Raw genomic sequence first — 12,479 nt, 5'->3', positions numbered from 1 at the left:
TTAATCTCATGAGTCATGAACCTACCAACTATCAAACACTCGTCTCACACATATACACTCTTACACCCGCGCGAGTACCTATATTGGTACATTCATAGGTGCCTCGTAGTGATTGTAAATTTAAAGATGTTGAGAAATTTAGTTTCATAATATTGTCAGGTTTCTATCAATATACGACATTATAAATTATTATTGGTATACAATATGCAAAACAATTTAATTTCTAATGATGAAGTAATTATTTTCTATTATCATTGTATACTCGATAGTGGATAACCAATACTATCATAGTTAATTTTATAATTTTATAACTATAGATTTGAATTTTAATAAAAGTATGTATAATTATTTATTATCAATAATAAAACATAAATATGATCAAGATAATATAATATATTAAAAACAATAAATTAGTTTGAATGCAATAAATGCAAAACTATTTGATCGAAAAAATATGACGACTTTTCCATCAAATTAAATTAAGGTATTCCGGTTTCGTTAAAGTCAAATTTAATTTAGGGGAAAATTTAATTTTTAAAGGATGGTATTAACCACGGTTTGCCTCTCAATATATGAATTCATATAAATATTTATATTTTATGCGTACGGTTAAGTATGATGTTCGATTATAAGTAGGTCGTGCTTATAATTTCAATAAATGCACATAAATTAAGTTAAATTATATATTTACGTTGAGGTCAATAAACTAACGATTATGTATTGTTGAAATAAATAATTGTTTTTCTAGTACGATTGAAATAGTTTTACGTAATTGTAAATATGCGTTGTGGGGGTTCGAATAAGCGAATATTAGCGTAGACGAAATTAAAATACGATTCTGTATGAATGAATATATTATTACATATTACATACCTATTACATATTATCATTATTATTATTATTATTATGATAAACCTACTGTGTTTTCTATTACACGATTTCATAAATAAAACATAGGTAGGTTAGGTACTAAGCTGTTTACTAACGCGCAACATACGGTCGTGGTGGTGCCCATATTGATGAAGACAATCTATTTTTTTTTTTCTAATACCGTTTAAATAATAATAACACTTTATTATTATGAAACGTATTATCCCGCACAGGCGGCGAAGTCTACAGGTAGAGACGTCTATGTAGAACCTACGATTTGCAATCGAATTCCGGGCAAACTCGAATATTCACTGCATGGTAGCCGGTGTACAAAACGCGAGTTCGTGTATAACCAAGCCAAACCTATATACCACTACCTAAGCTCAAGCAACCGCTGCAGCATTCGCCACGCGTCCGTGACCTTCGTTCCGAAGACGAAGTCTGTCACGCCGGTCATCATTACAATGTAACGATTATATAATAATACATGGATCGTAAAAATATGATAACCGACGTTTGACGAACGATAGCAGTTGTAGTACCGTGGTCATTGTTCAAAATATAATAATAATGTATAGGAACTGAGAAAGTAAAATACACTTATAATGCAGAGTTGCATAAAAAAATCGTTTATTTATTTTAATGGTTCGCTATAAAATTGTATATACACCAATCACGGGCCATTGAATCATGTTTAATGTGGTCTCTAAGACGTAGCTCACTTAATAATTGATTCATTAAATGTTTATAGTCATTGTCTTTAATATCAATATCCGACCCGCCGTAAGTACCTACCCATAATATATTATTATATTTTAAGCCGCGATCGTGGGTCAATCATAGGTCGGACGATAATAATATAATAATCCGCTTTTTGTGGGCGTGTCGATATATTAATAATATTACTATTGTACCTATTATAGGTACATTGTCTGATAATCAGACGCACAATCCAACTCCGTACGATATATTATAATATAATAAATCACGTAAAGTGTTGACGGGGTGTGACGGGACGGTTCCGATCGGAATGATATGATATTACGACCGACGGACCGGAAGAAACCCTCACGGGTCGGTTACAGTTTTATTACGACACCGAATATTACTATTGGTATAATCATTACTGTAGTAGTCTGCACAGTGCCACCGGGACGACCGGAAATTGCGGCGGCGGGCCAAACATGAGGCCGACATCAGCTGATACGGAAAAGGATACGTCGTTCAACCCACGACCGTATACATGTTTATTTATATGAGTAATACACCTAATAATATACTACATCCTTTAACGAATAAAGCTCTAATATTACGCCGAAACGCTTTCAGAGAGATTGTGAGGTATACAATATAAATATAATAATATTATTATTATGTGGTACGCCGGCTGAGCAAGTTGTATAATAATATTATTATTAAGCGCGCGATTGTGTGTGTTGTGTTGCCTGCGAGGTTCGTCGAGGAGGATAAAATAATGAATTTTATATAATAATGAGTTTTTTTCCCGGCCGTCGAATATTCACTCTATTTGGACCACGCGTAGTGTATAATATAATATGTTCGGTTGACATTGCGATATTATTAATTATATTATAAGAATGACTAGGGATGGGCATGTTCTGAATTAAAATAATTGAACATTTCACAATTTGTGATATTTTTCGAATGAAACCATGAAAAATATTTATTTATATATATTTTTATCTCGGTATAGATGATTTACTCTTGATTAGTGACTGCGAATACCAAACATTGTTAATGTATGATTTGTCAACTATTTAATTTTGGGTAGACGTAGTTCAGGAATTACTTTGGTAATGGACAATGTATAATAGTTAATATCTTATGGTATCATACTTATATTCCTAATAAGTTATCAGTTTAATTCTTATCGACGGGGTCTCAGTTATTATTCGTTGTGTTTTTTTTAACTTACCTATGTTATTTGTATAAAATAATTTTAATATTGAGTTCTTAATATTTTAAAATGTTCAATTATTTTGGTAGTAATAATTTACCAACTATCCATATTAGGTAATAATAATGCATAATAACTTTTAGCACCAGCATATTTTGATAAAAATAGTATTATAATAATTTGAAATAATTATCAAACAATTAATAGTATCTAACAAATAGATACTATGGACATCATATATTTTTTATTTTAGATTTAAATGTGTTTCAAATATTAATTAAAATAATTTTAAATATGTTTCAAGTAATCAACATTAATTTAAAAAGTTTTCTTGGTTATAGTATACCTACCTGAAAATAAATATTATACAACAGTTTAAAAAAGTATATATTATTTGAAAAACGTTCATTACAATATAATAGTATGTATTAGGTGCATATTTATTCGATGGGAGGAATAACATTCGTATTCACGAGATTGTAGGTGTTACCATATTGTATTAACATGGTCGCGCATCTTTAACGCTGTTAAAATAAAAATTCATAATAAATTATTATCTGTTCAAATAAATCATACTAAACACCTTAAAGATCTTTTTGGATATTTAATATCTATTTTTTAGCAATAAGCTACACTAAATTTTAGAAAACTAAAATATTGTTGTCAGAATACAAATAATTTTGAAATGTCATAACATTACAGTTTTTAAATCGTATTTTTTATTACAAGTGCACAATCACAAGACACATTCATGTCATTGAACTACAATGATAACTATGATTATTATGTTATAATATTATATGAATCTTTTTTACAACGCACTTCACAGTCCAATGTGACCCGTAGAGAGATGAACATGTGCCAACTGATGCAGAGATATAGGTTTTGCGCTATCTATGCCAATCATCTAGATTGTTTAAAAATGTATTTAAATCAAACGCAGACAACGAGGAGAAGGGTTTAGTGGGTGACGCAGTAAAAGATTGAGGGTAGAAAGAATGAAAAGAAGATAATAATAATTTATAAAATGTATTAGATATTTTTCCAAATACATTTACCCGACATTTTAACCGGCAAGCAAGAACTCTTTGGGTTTGATAAACGCTCTGGCCTGTGAATGCGGGGTAGGTACCTACTTAAAAAAAGTTTTGTAAGCTCATAATACTATAAAAAAAACATCATCATTTATAGATAAATGACAAAAGGAAATATATTTTTTCTAATAATGTAATTATTTATCAATAGATAGGTCCGATGTTTTATCCACAAAAAAATATTTAAAATATAATATTATGTTATTTTAAACACTGCGTGGAATCTATTAGGTTCCGGAATAATGTTTTATTTTCAGAATATACTTTTTAGAGTTTTGATAAAGTTTTTAAAAGTTTTAAACTTTATCACGAATAAATTGAAACTGTAGTATAATTTACTGTAAAATGCTGATAAATAATTTATTATTTGCAAATTTTGTTTGTGATTGAAACAAAATCTATATATTATAATTACAGGGACTCGAGATTCAATATGTTCTAGTGTGTATACAGAATTTGGTGAACTGTTTGAATTTACGAGCTTAACACGATAATTACCAGGAAAGGGTTGGAAGCGATAATATATAGTATAATACTAATTGTTATTGATAAAATATAAAATTTAATATTGCTGTGTAAGACATAGATAATCGGTCGTAACTTGTAATAATAATTAATTTACATATTAAATAGATTATTTTTTTGTTTCTTTGAATCACATTACATAGTAATATGGGGGTTGGAGTGGCCGAGTGGTCTAAGGCGTCAGTTGCGACACAGCCGGCGCCGGTTCGATTCCTTGGTCACTGGCGGCATTTTTATTGGGGCAAGTCACGGTGTCCGGAGATCAAGTGCCGCCATCCCCCACCCGTGGGCATGGCAGATACCTACGGGTGCCCAATCAAAAATTCTGCCAAACACAAACACTCGCGTGTAAAAAACCACCAGACGTAGGGTTTACCACCACAATACAACCCTACTAACAGCTAATGGCCGGGCTTAAAGGATCAATGAAAAAAAAAAAAACATAGTAATATTGTGTATTTAATAACGTAATACTGTTGAAGTTATAGTATAATATTATTTCATTGTCTCCGTACGTCACATTATTATATTATTATGAAGCTAGAAATTTCGCTCGACAACACAAACGACATTATTTTGCACTAAGAGAAGTCACAAGGTATTTCAATTGTTGTAGGTTCATACTAGGTTTGCTGTGCTCGCGAGATTTAATAACATAATTAGTTCACACAGCTGAATTTCAACAAAAAGCTTGTGATTAGAAGATCCACCGCACCGGATCACTTAAACAACCTTCTCCGGTGTCACGCGCGACAGTGGTCTACTTTTACCCATATCACGACGACTTGTCACGATATGGCACGTAGTTCGGCAACACGTTGACCGGCACCCATTTATTATTCAATGTATGTAATTTTTGGTACCTCCGTATACCTATAAAAATGTCAACAGTTTAAAATTTACGGTAAGCCCAATGGACGTATAGTCAGATATTTTGTAAAGTTTTGTCTCACTTTGTCAGTTTGTCATATCTTAAGAAGACCAGCATATTATTATTGGGTTATCTCGGTCTTACAAACATACGACTTTTATGTTTGACTGAACCAATTTCGTATTGTTAGCTTTACTATTCGAGGAGATTAATTTCTTAAAAACATAAAGGTAAGAACATTATCTGTGTTTGTCTTTTATATTATTTGTTGTGATATTTTTATGTCGTATCCGTATTAAGGGTATTTTAGTTTTTTAACGAGTTACCAGTCTGTTGAACATTACAATTCATAAACGTAGAGTTATTTATTCTGTGCTGACTTTTGAACGACTTTGAACAAAATATAATTAAATGCATTAATACTCGACTATTTTCACAAAATATTTTTCATTATCGTATATTTAAACTCTAGACCACGAAAATTGTTATTATATTTTACTGCTTCGTCTTAGAAACAAGTCCACGGGTAAAATTATGAAATCGTCTACCCACTACATATTATGTGAAAGAAGTAATTATCCTAAGATGGTGTTGGTTATTAAAAAAATAATAATATATTTATATATATATATATTTAAGTTGGATGGCTATTGTGAGAGAACAATTTAAACTATAAACATTCTTGTACGGAGAGTGATAAATTCCGTGGCATATTTATATTTATTTGAGTGTCATACCTATATTATCTATTATAACATGTGTGTGTAACCCATAGCATTTTTCACAATGTAAATAATAGGACTAAATCCATCAGTACGCGATTCGTTCCGAAGTCAACAATACACCGAGGGAGAACTAACGTGAAATTGAATTTTTCTTGGCATAATATTTAGCCCGATACCTCCTGCGCCGTCGCCCTTTTTAAACTCATTTCCTGGGCAAAATAACATGATTAGATTCCGGAGATGACAGCTTACTTTCACTGTCAGAACATTTCTATGTATTCATCATGTTCACATATATCTATTACATCGATTATAATATAGTTACCTATAATACCTACCTATAACGTTTCCGAATGCCTTCAGTTTAAACCCCAGGTATATTAACATTTCGCATATTTTTTTTAGTCGCAGTATTAAATCCAAAATAATTTAAATTAATTACAAATCAGATTTCATCACACCACGGAGACCCATGATTTTTGTAAAATAACGTACGATGGAAAATTTACTAAAATTGAAAAAGTATTTTTAAAAGTCTGTTTTTTAAAATAATTGTTGTAAAAAAAATGTTTTTAATATAAACCTACATATTTTAAAAGATCACGGTAGTGGAAATGTTTGAACGCATTATGTTTGAAATTTAATCTGTTAAAAAAATAAAGTACAGCAATTAATCCGCGCGTGTGTGTGTGTGTTATAAGGTAAGTTGATTGGGTTTATTTGCATATGTGTACACGGCGCTATTTATATTTTTAATGGAATTGTCCACCAAACAACGTTTAAAAAAAAATAACAATATAATATTCGACTATCAGATTCTTGTCTCGCGATCCATATTATAATTGTTTACAAATATATCATAGCAGTAGGTAACGGGATATTTTGCGTGCATTGTTAAATAGTTATTGACTATTGTGCGCTGTCGACGTGTGACACGTAGTTATGTAAACATTTACCTATCATTTTAATTAACACATTATAGCACGCGTGTATGTTTTTGTTTTCAAAATCGTTGCGCCAATAAAGTCTTTACGTTTCTACAGCGATTCGGATCTCATTCTCTGCGTGCAGTCATTTTTATTGTATATGAGTGTCTATATAGTATCTACACGTTCACTGACGTTAAAACATTGTTCGGTCATGCGTTTATCTAACGAACATATTATATTAATATTATGATATTACATAATATTGACGTTAAAGTTTCGATAAGTTAAATTGATATTTCAGAAGCGCGAGATTCGAATAATGGAGATAAATAGATTTTATATAGAGTCAAGTCTAATGTTTCAAAACGGGTAACAGCGTCCGTTCAACATTATATAGGAATCTGAAATAACGAACGTGTAATAATATTAATAATAATAGCGTATTATAAACTTGGTAGATGGTACAGAGAATTAATTTTACTCGGGCAAGTGGGCTTTTGCGTTGTGTGCGGTTTTTACGGACAGAAAACTAAAATGCATTTAACTTTCTCTACATTTATTATTTCATGCGCCTGGACTACGAAATTGTAATACTCTTATTATTATGTATGCGATTACCACATGTTTGCACGAATGGGCGATCTTGTTTTAATATCGTAATTATATTATGAATAACATAATAATATGCAAGCGCTAAAAACGCGGTTATACTGTCCCTACGCTTGTAACAATTACATAAATGATACGGATACTGTTACCTCTTTTTCGTTACCTACCCACTGCGTATAGCTGTTCTCATAATATAATTTATATTAATTTTTTTAACCATTTGAATTAATAATTTTCTTACTGTATAATATTATAATATTTTACATATTATAGTATTTGTATTCGTTTTCTAAAATATATGTAAGTAATCGCAATATAATTATATGTATTATAATAAAATGTACCAACACGAATATAACATATAATTTTATTAACAGCCCAAGTTTTGTGCACCCATTTTTATTTATTTATACGTATAAACTATTTTTATTTATTGAAAACATAAGCATTACATTTTGAGTACGCGAGAAAGACGTTCTAAAAATAAAAACACATTTTACACTTAAAAATTAAAAACTGAAATCCAAATAAATATAAATTCAACATATTTCCTACGAAATTACTGTAGAGTAATTATTTACTGTTTTCATAAATTTAAAATAGGCATAATATTATAATGAGTATTAATATACAAAGAAATCCGTTTAAGTGTATACTCTCATTATTAAAAGGGTTTTAACTTTTATTCACATAATTTGATGTCATTGAATAACCACAATTTTGAATGAAAAATTATATTTTTTACAATTCTTCAAGGTTTTACTTTTTTAATTGACAACATACTCATAAGTTTTAGATTCTAAGTGGAGTTGTAAATGTATTGATTTTACAAGGATGTGTTGTGTTTTTTTACAATAAATAATTGGAAAGAAAGTAAAACAAAATAAGTGAAAAACTAGAATTTCTACGCAAAACCAGTTTTTGACTTTATTAATTGTAAATTGCCCAGTTATCTATTTTGGTATTTGGTCGTAATTCAAACATAATATGACCGCAAATACTTTTTATATTGTTGACGTCAAACGATTTTAGTTTTCCTATGAATTTCTATGTAATTGTAGAGACTGGAAAAGCTCTACTTAAATTATCATTCATATTTAGACTAATTTTGAGTATTTTAAATTTATACAACTTTTAATTTGTAATTTTCATAAAATTCTTTATGATTAATCATTAAACTCTAATTTAACTTTTTTTTTTAAATTTTATATTCAGAAGCAAAATATTTTTCTTCGGTAGGTACATAAAAATCAAACTTTGAACGAGTAGTTCATTAGTGTTATAAGTATTTAAAGTTTTGATGAATGAATCCACTCATCAATTATTTAAATACTTATAACTAATAAACTATAATGACCAATATTTAGCGAGGTACTCCTGTGTTACTCTACTCTGTTTATCTAAACTTTAAGTACTTTAAACGAATTTACTAGTTCAACATTTGATTTATATAAATTGTATAATATAATTAGTATAATTTGTATAAAAAAACTCTGAATACAATTCAGATTCAGCATATGAAATTAAAAATGTATTTTGTCATTCAAAAAAGTAAAATCTTGTAAATACAAGTATATCAATAACAATTTGTAAGAAATAATTTTATTTAATGTTGTGACATACAATTATGTAAAAAATTAAATGTATTTCAACAAATTAAAACTTTGTAGTTATGACTATAGACCTTAAATGGATCACCTTGCATATTATATCATATGGTACAGAAATTTCTACTCTATAATTTCTGTCTACGAACACCTTATTTTTATTATGTTTAATTTTAAGCAGTTTCAAGTGTATCCAACACCGTAATTTAATATAGCCTTCAAAACATAATATCATTATTAATTATAACTTAATACTAAAAAAAAATAATTTTATACTTGAAATCATTGACCTATATATATAATATTTTTAGATAAAGAATAAAAACATTTACAATGCTTATAAGTATATTACAATATGCTTTCATAGCCATCAGTAAACAATTGTTTATGTATGATATACCTTCCTACATGGCTACATACATTTTGAACAATTTGGAATACCTATAACTGAATAATTTTCTGAGTATTAACTATTGAAGTAATTTATTTTATACATTATTATAATTATTGTAAAACAGCAATTAGATAATATGATAATATTTTTCTCCAATAAAAATCTATATTGAAAGATTATCACAGATGTAACTTTTTTTGGTCTTATAATATTTAAACGTATTTTTAAAAATATTGTATTAAGAACCAGTTATATTTTATAATCGTATATAACATAATCAAAAAGATCAGTTTGTATTTAATAATTTATTAGTGTTAATGATTATATAATTAGGAAAATATATAAATATTTTAAAAATTAGAAATTAAAAATTTGTCAACCCAAAAGTAAAAAAAAAATAGAAATGTAAACCTCATGATGAATTAAAATAGTTTAATGATGAAATATATACTTTTACAAAATCTATATTACGTTTAACATTGGTATTACATCATATTATGCGATGGATGTTAATTATTATATATTTTTAATACTTTATATTCTTAAAATTACAGATTACGTCACCAGGAACGTACATGAAGTAAACACACACTTTAAAATTAAGGTAAGTAATATTTTATAATTTCAAAAGGATTTTGGGTACGAATGTGGTATTATATAATTATGAAAAAGTTTAAAAATTAAAATATAAAATGTTTTTATATGAAGATATATTATAAAGGACTTTGTTTAAAACAAATTATTATGAGAAATGTTCGTAATTTTAGATTGTAAGCGAAGCAATAAGAAAGAATTTTCAATGATGTATACTTGTTTCAGAATAATTATCTTTTTCCCCGAACACTTTTTAAGTGTTTCATGTAGCACCTGTAAAGATGGAATATCCAGTCTGAGTGGTGCTTTGAAGAGATTGTATTTCAATTTTAGGGTAGATTCTTCAATATTTAGTTTGTAATTAGGCAACCAAATGCATCCCGTGTACACCGTGTCACCGTCGTATACTCTCTGGGTTAGTTTACTCGCAAACATTTATTAAAAGTACTGTAGAATAAAATATGAATTTAAAATGTTCCGCTGTTATATTATAATAATTACAACACGTATACTATTAAACACACGTCATAATAATACTATATCAATATTATTACGCCGATAGAGAGTAATTTTTCGAATTTCTCACACTGATATCGTCGATTCTGACAAGCGGTAAAAACGTGTCATAGAATTAATGATGATAATATAATATTATTAACTTGTAAACGTCGCTGCTGGCCACACGGTGTGTGGTATGTGTGGCACATTCGCTGCGCAACGGCCGTTGTCAATCCGGTGCGCCGTGGTTGCGTCCTTAAAGAACACTACGGCGGGCACCGTAAAACGCTACCGTCCGGCTACCGGTCCCGCGTCGAGGTCCGCCGCGCGCGATGGCGCATAACCATGGTATACGTAACCGCAATTCAGGTGGTGTTCGGTTGCACCTTCTCCGTCCACCTGTTATGACATGCGCAAATATCTTATCCGCCGCGGTGGTGAGTGCCGCTTGTTATTTTAACGTCCGGTATGCAGAGCAACGCCAAGAACGCGGGACCGGACGAGCAAATGGCAAGGTTACCGTATTTAAGGTTAACTAATAACACGCTACGACTGCGGTGTAAGAGGCAAAACTGACGCACGGGATATTCTTACCTTGGGGAGTGGCGTGTAGATTTGCCCGTGTAATACCGCGGAAACCATAGTATTGGGCGTTAACGACAGAATAATATCCGTGGTAATGGTGCACGCTGCAGCAGGGACGAATAAATGGTGGTAAATAACAATATGAGTACACGTCAGATTTTCCTAAAATGGTTTCGTTGCGCACGGACATTAGTCAATAAATATTATTTTTATTGGACTCCTCCTTAATTCCCAACCAATAACACGTCATATTTTACAAAAAAACAATGATAATATACAATACATTATACCTGGATAATATAAATATATTTTTATCTACTTTATACATTTTCTTTGGACGATCTATTTACACATCACTCATATTTTTATGATTATAATATTGTCTGGTTCTCGAGTGGTGGTGGTGAGGTGGCACGGGTAACTGTAGATTTTCACCACTGATTAAAAAAAAAAAGTACAATATTTTAAAACATTGCCCACCATTTACTTGTACGATTAATATTAATTTCACGATATGTACACATTTTTGTATAAATATTGTTTTGACCTAATGAGTATTTGACGCGTACCCTCCACTATACCATTGCGAGTACGATGGACGTCGGCAAGTGGACGAAACAATTGATTGCGAACCTTTACTATAGTATTGAAAAATATTGTAACACCACGATTACACACGTCTAATAAGTTTGAATTGAAATCTTGTACCTATCACAGAAATCTGGTGACATATACTATGTAGTATGTACGAATTTTGTGGTTGAAGATTGTAGATTATTTCGGCCAACCAAAAGTATTATTATCGTGCGTATCAAATCATAATATGGGAACTGCCAAAAAAAAACCACCCAATGTGGTATAAATGTATAATATGCCTAGTATTGCCTACGTATAATATTATTAATTGCACAATTGTATCAGCACATCATATTAGATGAACTACCTATTATAAATGAATTATTAAATGTTAATAAAAAAGTTTTCAGTGTTTGCCAATAATGAAATACGCAGTATTGAAGAAACGTATAAAACTACATTTGACATAAAAAATAACAAAACCTAATATGGCTAGTAAAATGGTATATGAGCATAGCCCAGTAATGCTACCTATATGCATAAATTGTTTTTGCATTGACTTTTAATTCACTGGTATAACAACTAATATAAATACAAAAAAATCATCTTTATTGTTTGCCATTTGTATCACGTGTATAAGTTCTTGTTTTAAATTCTGCAGTACTCATCAACTTTTTTATATGA

General features: G+C 29.8%; 1 protein-coding gene across 3 annotated transcripts in view; it reads left to right on the top strand.

Moving 5' to 3' along the window:
• The window catches only part of LOC132944552 (Kv channel-interacting protein 1-like), a 482,905-nt gene that overhangs the window by 157,245 nt on the left and 313,181 nt on the right, over positions 1 to 12,479 (top strand). For all 3 annotated transcript variants that reach the window (XM_061013982.1, XM_061013983.1, XM_061013981.1), the window contains one exon: positions 10,097 to 10,146. The gene's annotated coding sequence lies outside the window, so the exon portion shown is untranslated. The remainder of the gene's footprint in view (positions 1 to 10,096; positions 10,147 to 12,479) is intronic.

This window comes from Metopolophium dirhodum, chromosome 5, assembly GCF_019925205.1.
Source record: "Metopolophium dirhodum isolate CAU chromosome 5, ASM1992520v1, whole genome shotgun sequence".
NCBI classification, from domain to species: Eukaryota; Metazoa; Arthropoda; class Insecta; order Hemiptera; family Aphididae; genus Metopolophium; species Metopolophium dirhodum.
This window is presented reverse-complemented; position numbering and strand designations above follow the sequence as displayed.